The sequence below is a fragment of the Sminthopsis crassicaudata genome, chromosome 1 (assembly GCF_048593235.1).
Source record: "Sminthopsis crassicaudata isolate SCR6 chromosome 1, ASM4859323v1, whole genome shotgun sequence".
NCBI classification, from domain to species: Eukaryota; Metazoa; Chordata; class Mammalia; order Dasyuromorphia; family Dasyuridae; genus Sminthopsis; species Sminthopsis crassicaudata.
This window is the reverse complement of record NC_133617.1, coordinates 626065267-626079333: the sequence shown is the minus strand read 5'-3', so window position 1 is coordinate 626079333 and position 14067 is coordinate 626065267. Positions and strand designations below refer to the sequence as shown.

At 36.5% G+C, this 14067-nt stretch overlaps 1 protein-coding gene across 5 annotated transcripts in view; it reads right to left on the bottom strand.

Annotated features, from left to right (window-relative positions):
• Window positions 1–14067, bottom strand: part of PRLR (prolactin receptor) — a 380151-nt gene that overhangs the window by 126626 nt on the left and 239458 nt on the right. Inside the window, exon 1 of one of the 5 annotated variants that reach the window (XM_074282694.1) lies at window positions 8595–8774. The exons of the other annotated variants lie outside the window; for them this stretch is intronic. The gene's annotated coding sequence lies outside the window, so the exon portion shown is untranslated. Of the gene's footprint in view, window positions 1–8594; window positions 8775–14067 lie in introns of those variants that run through there. 5 annotated transcript variants of the gene reach the window in all.

Below are 14067 nucleotides of genomic sequence, written 5' to 3'. Positions count from 1 at the left end.
TGTGTACTCCACTTATTTTTCCCTGTCAGGATTCTTGGTTGCTCCCATTCTAGACAATTTATTACTGAATTAATCTTAATGCCATGGACTTAGAGATGGAAGGGACTTTTGAGGCAGAATGATTTGCCCAATGTCATCCAGATGGTAAAAACCCAAGCCAGTTATTGTAAGCCAGATTCTCAGACTTTAGAGCTAGCCTGTTCTTCCATATATGACACAATCTTCCACTTACTTGTGTGGGTCTCTACTCCCTCATGAAGAGGTTGTGTTAGATCACTGCCTAAGGAATCTTCTAAAAGTAGAATTATGAGTTTATTATTTAAAATTAGATGAAACCTTAGTGATTATCTAGTTCAACTCTAACATTTTACAGATAGGAAAACTGAGGACTAGAGGAGTTAAATAACTCCTCAGTATTGTACAAGTAATATCTAATAATGCCCAGATTTAAAGCCAGGTTTTTTGACTCACATTTCTACAGTTTAAATACAGTTAATATTTATATATTAAGTAGGCATTTTGTGGTCTCAAGGATAAAATCATCGTCCTACACAGGAATTATATTCTGGAGAGAGGTACAGGGTTTCCCTAACATATAGGAAGATTTTATTAAAGAAGATTTTTACTAGTTCAAAAGTTGCCGATATTCTAACAAAGGCTGATCTGAAGTTGACTATTTGTGATCAGATAATTTGTGAAGCTGGCTTACCTTTGCCCTACTTTGTCCAATTTAGTGACTTTTTCTGTACCTGCTGAGTGAAATAAACTGGAAATGTCCTCCTTGTGAGAAGCCAATCCCACAGCATTTACTAAGTGTAGCCAGTTACAGAAGGGGTCAAAGTCCAAAGTGGCAACAGGGGAAGAAGTTTCAGAGGAATCGCAGTCAACCCCCAAACCATTGTTTTTTCTGCTCTGCTCTATTTCTTCAAGTGGGAGCTTCTGTCACAGACACAGCAGGTCTTGATCTATCCTACTTGACAAAAAGTGATATCCTTGGTATTCAAAATCCTCTTAGAAATATGCCTCTGGAGGTGTCTAGCTTTCTATACAAGATATAATTCTGGTGTGCTTGGTAGTTAATAATTAATTCTCCAGTCATCTGATAATAGCAATAATACCAATTACAAGAAGGCTTCTATGACCCATTAAAGGATCTTAGGAGCTTGGATTTCAGGGTCATTGAGTCCAACTTTCTCTTTTCATTTATAAAACACAGGTAAATAAGATTGAGACTGACAAACCAAGATGAAGTTCTAAGGTGGTTAAGGGAAGAGAGCAGGTGGGAAACTAGTGCTGAGCAAAATTGGAGGAGAATGCAAGTCATATGGAAAGCACTGACTTGAATTCTGAGTTTTATGGATTGATGGGTACTGTCTTAATTAGTTGGGGCAGGAGAATGAAACTATGTACACTTCATCAAACTACCAGGTTAACCAGTGAATGGAAACATGGTGTCTGTCAGTTGTTGAACGTAGATGGGGATTCAGTTAGATTTCGAGCTGGCCAAGATTTAAAATTGTCATCAGATCCCATCAAGCACATGTAAAGGCAGAATCAGGATGGGAATTCAGGACTTCCTGATTCCAGGCCAGGCTCTATCCACTGCACCACCTAACTGCTTGGGAGATAAATTACAGAGCATCATAGATCTTGAGGTGAAAGGGATCTCAGAGGCCATTTGTCCAACCTTTTCTGTTTAAATATAAGGAAATTACAGTCACAATCACAGATTTTGAACCCAAACCCTCTGATTCTAGAGATAGTGTTCTTTCCATTATATTTCTCAGTTATATACACCTTGCTATACATGGCATATACAAGGACAAAAATGAAAACTTCCCAAATCCAGGATCTTCTAAATTCCTAGATCTCCATCGTTCATTAGAAGAAAAAGCTACCCCTTAGCATCAGGCTCTCTTTTGTAAAATAAAAATTTCTAATAGTCATTCGGAATCTGAGCGGTAAGCAGTAGAATTCAGTTTGAGGCAGAAGTGTCATATACCAATCTACATTACTCTTGTAGTTGACTTTTAGAACTTCAGGACTGCAGGTTAAACAAATACAGCTAAATAGATTTCATCCCAATCAAAACTTCATTTTGAATAAGGTATTTTCTAGGTCATCTTTTCTCTATCAGCAAATGATTTATCACCTCAGCTAAGCATCACATGCAGCCCAAAACATGGCACTATTTAACACTTATGTGAGTGCCACTAGAGTCTCATGGGACAGCCATCAAAAGCCATCAGTTGCCCAGTCAAGTGTAAAAGAAGCTATGTCAGCCCCTTACTGCACAGTATGCCCTGCTCAGACTCTGCTTAGCTTTTCAATAGTCAGTCCTGTAAATATCACCTATGTGCCTTCTGTTATTTCCACTTTTTATCCTTTACCTGGAATTCATTTTCAGCCACCTGGTCTGTCTAACCAGCCAGGCTCAAGATCAACATTGTATATTTATTTTTGAAAGGACTTGATACAAAGGTGAATTAAGGTGAACTAATTCCTTCTCTCAATCAATGGCTGCTTCCCAAGCAGCCTGGCATTAAGCTGTCCAGGGTATCTTTGGGCTAAGGACCTGTGTTTGAGTAAGACAAAAGAAAAAATTATGAAGAAATTGAGTGGAGAAAAGAGGAAAAAAAAGAAAAGAAATATAGAGCCTAAAAAGTAAGAAGGAAATAGTGTTGTGGTATGTAGTATATAGGTTTAGGAATCCCAGGTCAAAATATCTGAAAATTGCTTTCTTCAAACCATTCTCCCATACTTTCCCTGAACTACCCTGCTTTGCTATTTCCAAATGCAAAAATGATGCTCTTAATTTTCATAGGTAAAATTTGTATATGAAGCAAAAAACAAATGAGATGGGAATTCTATTCTGCACAGTACTCAAATAGCATATTCACTGGGGATTAGGCAGAAGGCAGGAGGGTAAAATCTTTCTACTAAAGTTTTGAACTCAGAGAACAATGTGGAAGGAGTTCTTTCCTTTTGGGCTCATTTCATGGCTGGAAATACTCTAGAAATAAGCATGTTGAAATTACAAGTAGTCTGATGCCAACTGTATTGTGAAAGACCAGCTATATCCTTAGCACTGAGTGCTATGGTTTGTATCTGACTTTTCCTTCCTGGGGGATACCTTTGATTGGGTGCACAGCAGCAGTTTGAGATATCCCAATACTTGGGAGTTGTCCCTAATGAGCAGTAGAATAATGTGGCAGAGTCCTTAGAACATCTGTCATATCACTATCAGAAAGCTCCATTTTTCTAAACATGAGGGAGAACTGTATGTAGAGCCCTGGCCAGTTGTGGGCACACATTGAATGTATTGTACCCAGATTTGAATGGGGGATACAAATAGCAAGGAAGAAAGGAAAGAAGGTATAAAAAAGGAAGGAAATAACCATTTGTTGAGTGCTTCCTATGTCATAGACACTGTCAAATGCTTTACAAATATTAGTTTATTTGATCCTCACAACAACTCTAAGAAGAAGGTGCTATTATTATCCCCATTTTGTAGGTGAAGTAAATGAGGTAAACATAGGTTAACTGATTTGCCCAGGCTCACAAATTTATTAAATAATTGAGAATGGATTTGAATTCAGGTCTTCCTGACTTTAGGCACAGTTCTCTTTCCAGTTGTGCTATTTAAAACACCTTTTATTATGACCTTGTAGGCTCCAGGTAAATAGCAATGATCATTTAGGAAGTTTCATGCTGAGAAGGCATCTGTTTACCTCAACCCCTGCCTGCATTTCTATCTCTACACCCTATTCTAACATTAACTCTTTTTTCCTTCTCCCCAGATTTCCCAGTATACCTTCCCTAATTTTGTTCCCTGCCCTGGCAGATATATGCTAAAAGAGGCAAGAATCCTTTCTTCCCTCCATACCTCCTTTCTTCTTCTCTCTCTCTCTCTCTCTCTCTCTCTCTCTCTCTCTCTCTCTCTCTCTCTCTCTGTCTTTCTCCTTTATATTATATATTTAAAGCTAGAATAAACCTTAGAGTTCACTTAGCTCAGTTGCCTAATTTTACAGATGAAGTTGTGTCTCAGAGAGGTAAGTGATTTGAGGAAAATCAGATATGTAGTCAGTGGCAAATACAGGATTTGAACTCAGGTTTTCTGACTGCAAATTTAGTATTTTTTCTATTGTATCAGATCCTATTCCAATGCTTCATCATGATGTGAAGGTTACATTAATCACGGGGAGATTATGTCAGCCAAACACAATTTGATATAATGTACCATGTTGGAAAGGTTTCAAGTATAATTCCAGTTACAGATTGTATCTTCTTTCTTAGGATCATTTTAGCTAAGTACTAAGAGAATTTTTTATTTTTTTGTATTTGCAGGCTGAAAACTATATGATGAATCTTTGGCTATGGCAACCCACAAAACAAAGAAATCATCAAATGTCTTTGTAATGAATGATTGTGATAGAATAGTGGAAAATGACAGGAAAGGATACAGAGGGTGCTAAGACTCACTCAGTTTTTAGACAGTCCATAATTTTAACTAACTGATGGTTTGCTAAATGTGAGATCCTTATTGATTGACCAAAAATTCAACATCCCATTGGCGGAAAATGAGTCATATAAACATTGGCTTTTGGTAAAAAATCAAGTAAAAAATAAGTTGTAGATAAAGGAAAAAGGAAGATTGACAGGTTTTCTGTGGAGAGAAAAGTAAAGGAGTTGTCAAAGTATTTTTGAGACTAATGGCAGCAAGATTCTTCATGAGTCAGCTGGTTAGTTTGTCTTATAGTGGTGAAAAAAACAAAAAAAAAAGATTTTCTTTTATGTGCATCTCTTGCAGAGAATCAAGCATGGAAATTTTATGAAGAATTCAATACTTATAAAATGTTTTGTAAATATTAATTGTTCTATAAATTGTAGATATCTGTTTTTAATGCAAGGCAAGAATAATGAGAGCAGCAAAAAAAGTTGTCAAATATGATTCTAGGTCAAGAAATGAAAGAGGCTTGTAGGCTACTCAGGAGTCTTGCTTAAATGGAATGAATACTTCAAATCAGGAAAGATTGTATGTGGAAGAGCACACATACACACACACACACACACACACATACAAATGATACTGACTTTATCTTAATGGACAGGAAATAATAGTTAGCGATGTAGAAGTTATTTCCAAAGCAATTGTCTCTGTAAAGTTGAACCACTGACTTATTTTTAGGACAAAAGAAATGCTCCAAATTAAATGACTACTAAACTGGGTGGTGGAGGGGAAAGAATACGAATTACAAGATATGACCTAAGGTCAAAACAACCCAAGTTTTCCTAATTAAACAAGTTAACTGCTCCGAAAAATTGAAAATTATGTAGAGTAATAAACACTGACATGGTCTCTTGTTCTTTTCTATAGACATTTAACAAACGCCATTGTAAAATAGTAAATATAATCTTGCCAAGTGAAGAGAAGGAACAACATTGACATAGAACATAATCTGACATGTAAAGTTTTAAGGACGAAGAATTATCTATATATTTGTGTAGTGCGTATGGGAAGAGATTGTATTATATCATAAAATAGAAAAGATGAAGAAAAAAATCATTTTACAGATAGTGGGGTGTGAGATCTAAAAATCATGAAAATTACTATTGTTCTGAAATGGGGTATTGCAAATGTACCAATAACTACCTGATAATAGGCCTACTTTTTCATTTCTACTATTTAGTAGTTATTTAGTTTGTTATTTAACAAACATAAAGAAGACTTTTTGTTTTGTTTTAGGTGTGGCAAAGGTCCTATGACTTCATTGGTATAAAGAATCTCCAGTGAAGAAAATTTCTCTACCCATACAAATCAGCAATTATTTTGCAATTTAAAATCTTAAAAATTTGTCTGAAAGTATTGAGAAATTTAATGATTTGCCAGGGCCACATAGGTAGTGTTTATCAGATACAGGACTTGAATTTGCAGTTTCCTAAGTGTTTCCCTCAGAACACTCTTTAAGTTTTTTTTCCTACTTAATAGACACATAAAAAAAGAACAAGCAGACTTATATCATTGACATTGCATAACATTTTTAACTGCCACACAATTAATTCCCATTTTTATTTACTGACTATAAGAAAATATTTACTTCAACAGAGCAAAATATTGTCTTAGAGCATTTCCCCACATGATGTCTCCCATTCATATGGTGAGATCATACAAGATTCTATGACAGACATAACATGAAGATAACTTTTATGATTTCTTAATTATTAATAACAAGCGAGGCAGCAAATAGGCAGACAAATTCTTTCTGGAAGTTAAGTGCCATGATTTTGTCAGGAAGGATGTTTGGTACATAATCAAAACCAACAAGGAAGTGGGGCCGTCTATATGAACCTGTTTGAGGATAATATTGTGATGATTGCATCAAGGCCTGGATCATTTTAGAGTCTTCTAATGGGAACCAAAAATAATTAAAATAGTATGACTTAATCTACACTAACAAAACTAACGCAAACAAAAAAAAAAAAAACCCCAAAACAAAACCCCAAGTAGATGGAGAATACTATTGTCCAGTTAGATAGGTTATCCATAGGATTAGTCCAGATTAGTGTAGATTAATAACAAATTGGATTCAGGATGGGACAAGAGAAAGAGTTTGGAGTGAATTACATTTAGAACATGTTAATGAATACAAGATTCAACCTGAAGCCAAATCACACACACACACACACACACACACACACACACACACACACACACACACATATATATTAATAGAATGTATTGCTGTTGTTATGGGACCATGGATTAAGAAATATGAAATCTCAGATAAATCATATATCAAAGAATCATAAACCTTGAGCTGGAAGATATCTTGACTACATGCCAAACTCCCTTCTTTTGTAGAAAAAAGAAACTGGGTTCCAGGAAGGTTAAATGATTTTCTAGGTAGTAAGTGGTACTGTTAGGATTTGAATTTGGGACTTCAGGATCTAAAGCAAGTTCAAATTGTAAGACCCGAAGGACAATAGAGTGATTTACAATGAATATGAATTATATATTCCAAAGACTGTGTTGCATGAAATAGCACAAAATATATTATCAGAGAGATGCTTCAGAGTAGAAAGAGATAAGTTGCTCATGTAAGGAGAATGAGGGAATAGTTTATGGACCTCTTTGATGCTGTGCTGATAGCCACTAGGGGGTCTACATCAGGGTGATTATATAAGCACTGAAGACCTAAGTAATATGTAAACTGATTCCAAAGAATATTGCCATTTAGTATAGGACCCATTTCTACAAGGCACAAATCCATCTTTCATACACAGTCCTTTTTGGTTACTTCTAACATGACAGCAAAGAAAAAAACTCATTTGCAGTGGAACATTGTGGGGAGAGGAAGGGAGAAAAAATTAAATTCAGTTCAATAGACATTAAGTACCTACTGTGTACAAGGCTCTTAATTTTCTTCTTTATCAAAATAGTCACTTGTTATTGGTTTTCTTTGATAACTGAGGTGTCATTCACTTTCTATTGTAGAGGCTGAAGTCTCTTGTTTACCTGTTCCCTTAGCTCAGAATAGATTTTCTCTCCTTTGGTCTTCTGGGATGCCTATGAGTTGGTTATTGGCTCTGAGCCCATCTACAATTGAGACATCTATAGCAAATGCAGAGCATTGCAAGAGAGATGAGATGTATTGGATATGCTCTTCACAGGAAAGAGTTAGGTAGGGGAAGGGAGGGATTAACAAGGATCTAGAAGGCTGTATCTGGAGGAACAGGCTAGGCTTGCCAGGGGAGAGAGGGAGGGTGGCAGTTTGTAAAGTCTTTGTATGAATCTTTACCAGATCCTCTCCCTGGAGGTGACTCCCTCTTCCCTCACTCTCAAGGGAGGCATGGTCAGGAAAAAAAAAAAAAAAACCCAGCATAATGGATACCATGACATGCCAGTGGGCAGAGGGGAATAGGATAGTTTCACCAGCTCTCAGCGAATTAGAATTTCAAGGTGCTGAGCGCTTCCATTGGACAAGAACCTATGCCAAGAGAAGGGGATTTGCTTCCCTCGCTTAGGGGATCCTTATTCTTCACTCCTTAATTCTTGTCCTGATTCTCCAGGCTCTTTTCCTCCTTCTTGCTTTGGCTTGACACTCTGTAGCCTTGATCTCTGATCACGATCCATCCTTATGGTTTTTCTGCTTTTCTGCCTATTCAAAGCACAGCCTCCTCTACTCCCACGGGGGTGGGCTGGGCTGTTTCTCTCACTCGCTCTAGCTGGCTTCTCTTCAGATTTGATTTTTTAAGAGATCTGAGCCTCTTTAGCTTTATGTCCCAACTCACTCTTTGCTCTGTCCTGATTGGTCATGCCTCAGTTCCTGCTTATCAGGTTGCCCTTTTGTTCTTCAGTGCAAACGCTGGCTAGAATATTTTCTTTCTTAAACTCCCAATGCCCGGAATAGGATCCCAAGTCCGGCCCCCTAAATTCAAACGTCCCTATTCTAAAAAGACATAGTAAGCACAGCAGTCCCCTTAGTATAGTCCCGCCCTTCCCCGCCCCCATCTTCTCCCAAATTCAAAGAAGGAAGAGGAAGAGAAGGACGGAACTGACAACGAAAAGTGAAACCAGGAAAAGCATTTCTCACCTGAGGGGCTCTTGTATTGTCACCTCTCCAGTTTCCCTGGTCCTGTATTGCCACATCCCTTTTACACGAGTGGTGTGCTTTGAGATCACTTTCTATTCTACATTTTGAGCAGTGAGATTCAGAATGCTCCAACTCTAACGTGTCATTCCTTAACGACCTGATAACAGGTACAGCCTTTGTTAATTATTCATCTTACCACAAGTCCAGGAAAGATCCCTGAGTTCAGTGTTAGAGAACTAGGGTTCAAATCCCAACTCTGCTATCTCTTTCCTGTTTGACTCCCTTGGATCTAACTTTCTTCATCTGTAAAAGGAAGGGGACTAGACTACATAGCCTCGAGGTCTCTTCCAGCTCTCTCTCTATGAAAATGAAGCCATCTTACATGTCCAAGGTTAGAATACATAGTGATGCTTTAGCACAAGCACTACCATTACTTTCATATAAGTCCGAAAAATGAGAAATACCGATTAATGTCCGATTGTATGGGGATGGGGATGCAAGAATGAGTGAATATGTGAAAGAGCTTTGTTTTTAAGTCTTGTTTTTTAAGAAGCTAAGGAGAGAAAGGAAGAATGGTTTTGATAGGAAATACTTGCGCTAGCCAAGTCATCCATTGTATAGGGAATTCCCAGAGTGTAAATTCCCTCCATATATGCATGTTGACAACTTAAACTACTATTTTAGAAGTATGGAAAGCAGGCCTTATCCTGGGTTTTCCTTGCTTCCAGACTGGCCTTACATCTACCCTAACAAGATACCTTGTCTTATATAGTAGCCAAAAAAAGGCAAGGAGTGAACAGAGAGAATACATCATTGCTCCAAAAGACACTAGGCTATTCCATTCTAAAAAAATCACAGTGGCATATGATTATGGAAACTCTGAAAGTTTTTTTTTTTTTTTAAAGCTCTAATATACTCAAAACACCAATACTGTGCAACCATGATTTCTGGAACATGAACATAATAACTATTTACTTAACACAACTCTTTAACCAGTAGTGGAATTGACTTTCATGGGACTGATTCTGTCTTTGACAGATAGGAGTCAAAATCACGTCTCCATTTCAGCAATTACATTAATGAGAAAAGTCTAATTTCAATACAACAATCACTTATTAAACACTTTCTGTATACAGCACACTATATCAGATAAATGTTAGTTATTTAGAATAAAATGAAAAAGTTCCTGACCTTAGACAGCTTACTTTCTACTTCTTTTGCTCTGTGGAGATGGTGAATCGTTAGAATAAGTAACTTCTGTTAACAGAAGCAACAATAACAAACTATAGGAGAATTTTCAGATGGTTCATATTTGCTATCAGCTCACCATAAGAGAAATGTCAACATAGAGGTGACAATGTCATGGAGACTCATGCACATTCAGGACCTTTCATCACTCAAGTCATATGAAAGTGATTATAGCAGTGGAATCTTGCCTTAGTACAAATCTATAGATCTTAGAAAAGACTTAAATATAGTAAATATAGTAAAAAAAAAAAAAGAAAGAAAAAAAAGGGGTGAATAGTGTTATTGTAGTTTATCATATAAATTATCACATAAGATTTAATGTAAATGATTAAATCTTAATTAATTGCCAAAATAGTAAGTTCAGCAGGACTGGTTCATATTATTTAATGTAGAACAGCATGTTGAATAATGAGAAAGAAGCTCACATGTTTATTTAACAGATGTCATCTAACTATCCACTTTGGGACATTTTTAGTGGTTGTACTAGTTTGCTTGAGGGTGATAAAATGGGATGGTACCAATTTGGATAAAGTTCCTCTCCACAAATTATTCAGTTGTGTCTGATGACTCTTTATAACCTTATTTGAGGTTGCCTTTTCTTCTCCGGCTCACTTTACAGATGAGGAAACTAACGCAAACAGGGTTAAGTGACTTGCCCAGAGGGATTCTTCCTGATTCCAAGCCCAGTGCTCTATCAACTGTACTAGTTAGTTGCTTTATCACAAATTTTTTAAAACTTAAAAAAGTGAATGCAGACTCATTTTCAGAAAATATAATCTTACAAACAATTACATAAACCTATGATTATTGCAGTAGAGGGTTCATATACTACCAGGATGCCTTCAAATCAATTTAGGATGAAGTCATTACAGATTTAGAGATGGAAGATATGTCAAAGGTGATGATCTTAACAAATCTCTTATTTTATAAATGAAACTAAGGTAGGGTAAGTGATTTTTCCAAAGTCAATTGGATAGCAAACAACGGAGGTTGAATAAGTATTGTGAAGGTGTCTATTTGAATCAAGATAATTTTCCCTTGAAATGACTTTGCAGGATTAACATATATTTTTGACCAAAGGCTTTTGGTTACTTCTCATGGAAAAGAAGGTAGGCACACTTGCTGGAGTATACTTCAGGGCTTGGTATGTGCCACACCACTTTGCAGAATTTCAAAATTAGGATATTTTCCAGGCCACCAGACATCACTCCTAGCCAATGGTTTCATATAAACAATTTCCAGATGTGCTCCATGTATTATAGCCAAGATATGTGAAAACTGGCTTCTGGAGCAAAATGTTTACCCATAAAAGGCATTTTTATTGGAGGAAAACTCATGTTGACAGCTTTGGAAGACCTAAATTCCTCAGACAGTTTCTTTACTTGTCACCTGCACTTCCAGTTCAAAACCTAGACTAATATCATATTCCATGTAGTTAACCAGATAACCAGTAACCTACAGTAACAGGCAAATTATGATTAGCCTAAAGAAGTGCATCTAAGAGGTCTTCTAACATTAATGCTTTTAGTGGAGGTACTACAACATGATCTATAAAATGTGGTAAACAAAAAGACTCATCTCTAAAATGAAAGAACTAAACAAAATGACCTCTGAGGGTCCATTCACTTCTAAATTCAATAAAAAAAGTAAGGGAATAAATATTTATTAAGTGCTTACTATGTGCTAGTCATATACTGAGCTAAGTGCTTTATGAATATTTTCTCATTTGATCTTCATGACAATCCTGTGAAGTAGACACTCTTCTAACAGTTGAGGAAACTGAGGCAAACATAGACTAAGTAACTTTCCCATTCACAAAGCTAGTAAATATCTGGGGCTAAATGTGAACTTAGGTTTTCCTGATTCCAGGCTGTTAGCCTATCCACTTTGCTATCTTGATCCTTTGATCAATGTTTAATATTATTCCTCCAGGCTTATGGGCAAGAGTCTAGTCACAAGCTTTGAACAAGAGACTCTAGCACTCCATACACAGTAACACAATTGAAGACATAGGATCATCTTTTAGATTAGATGTCCCCTCATGTTTAATGGGACTAGCAGAGGTACAGCTAAAGAGGTAATGGCAGAGACCAGTATTTTCTGATAATCAACTTCAAACTCCATTCTAACAAAGGTATTATTTGAGTAGTCACTACTTGTTGTCCCAGTGCCCCCTGTCATTCTGTAGTGAAGTATCATGACTAGGAAGCAACAGGGCTCAGCAGTGCTTTTGTGATGAGTATCATGTACCAAGCTGAGATTCAGAAATCAATAATAGCTAGACATTTTTGAAATTATCATCATGTAGTAAGGTCTAATATTGCAGAAGAACCAGTGACTTAGCAATGTTTTTTTTGTTTGTTTTTGTTTTTGCCTTTTACAAATAAACATGGAAAAAATTGAGCAGTCCCAGAAGAGACTTGAAACTCATGCTCTTTTTAAGATTTTATGATTGTCCTTTTTTTTAATCAATTCATTTCCAAATGATACCAGTGAGCTTTCTCTAGTAACAAAGATTGAAAGAAGAAAAACAAAAACAAATTCACTCAAACCAGCAACATGTCAAGCACATCAACATTGCATGCCTTTTACATTCAAAAACCCACCTTTCAGTGAAAGGACATGTGTGTGTAGGAGTAATACTTTCTCAGCTCTTCTTGTGAGCCAAGCTTGTTCATCGCTATTACCAACATTCAGTTTTCTTTTCTATTATTTTCACTTATATTATTATAGTCATCGTGTATATTGTTTTTCTTGCTCCATTAATTTCCTTTAGCTATCCCTTGTTTGCTTTTTGAAGTAAGTACATCATGGGTTGGAATAAATCCCAGCAACTTTGATATTTCTTGAAGAACTATCATAAGAGTTTTCATCTGAGGCAGCAGGGTGGTACAGTGGATAGTGCACCAGAACTGGAATCAGGAAGACCCTGAGTTCAAATCTGATCTCAGATAGTTTCTATTTGTATGAGCCTGAGCAAGTCATTTAATCTTTGTCTTCCTCAGTTTCCTCAACTATAAAATGGGGACAATAGCACTTCCCTCCCATGATTATTTTGAAAATCAAATGAGATAACCCTTGTAAAATGCTCTGCAAGTTGCTTGGCACATAGTAGGAACTTAGCAAATGCTTGTTCCTTCAAGCAAAGAAAGTGACATTAGAAGTCCTGATTTCACTTTTTTATTTTATTTTATTTAAAAAAAAATTTTTAATACAAAGAGGTAGAATGACATAGTAGAGATAATGCTAGATTTGGAGTCAGGAAAAACTAAGTTTTTAGGGCAACTAGGAGGTGCTGGGCCTGGAAGATCTGAGTTCAAATGTAGCCTCAGATATTTAGTAGGACTTTGGACAAATCACTTAATCCCTAATTGCATCAATTTCTCATATGTAAAATGGGGGGACATTGGACAAGCAAATGGCAAACTATTTCAGTATCTTTGCCGAGAAAAACTCCATGGATTTGTCCACGTGGTCACTAAGAGTCAGATACCCCTGACAACAGCAATTGATCCAACTAGGGACAAATAAATCATTGTTAGGAAAAAAAAAAGAAAAACTCGGTTTGACTCCTATCTAGGAGCTATCTCTTAACTGAGTGATAACGGCCGAGTCATTTCATTTTTCTGAAGTTCTGGCAACTCTATAATATTCTATGTTGAACATCTGCCAGGGTGGAAGGAGTTCCTACTCTAAAGAAAACACGAGTCTATGGCATATTATTTCCCTCTGGATACTACATGATCTTCACAAACTGCCTATATTGTTCCTTACACTTGATTCTCAAATTTTTGACTTAGAACTGCTTGGTCACCTTACCTGGAATATTTTGCCTCCTCACTTCTGCCTGTATGAAGTCTTTTTTGGTTTTCTAAGTTACTCTCCCATGCATTTATTTTACACATACCTATTTATACGTATATCATACCCCCTTAGGCTGGGAGCTCTTTGTGGACAACGACTTTCCTTTTTGGCTTGTTTCTCTGGCATCTCTGGCAACATATGATGTTTGGCATGTAGTAGGTGCTTAATGAATGTTTATTGCTTGCTTGCTTAATTTTTTTTGAAAAAAATAAAATAATTCCTATAATCTTATGAGTTTTTCTTATTTTTGTTCCATGGTGATAAAATCATTAATCTATAGTACCATACCTGTATTCACAAATCAAGTTTTTCATAACACATTAGAATATACTGGGAGTAACAGAAATAACCAAAGCACATG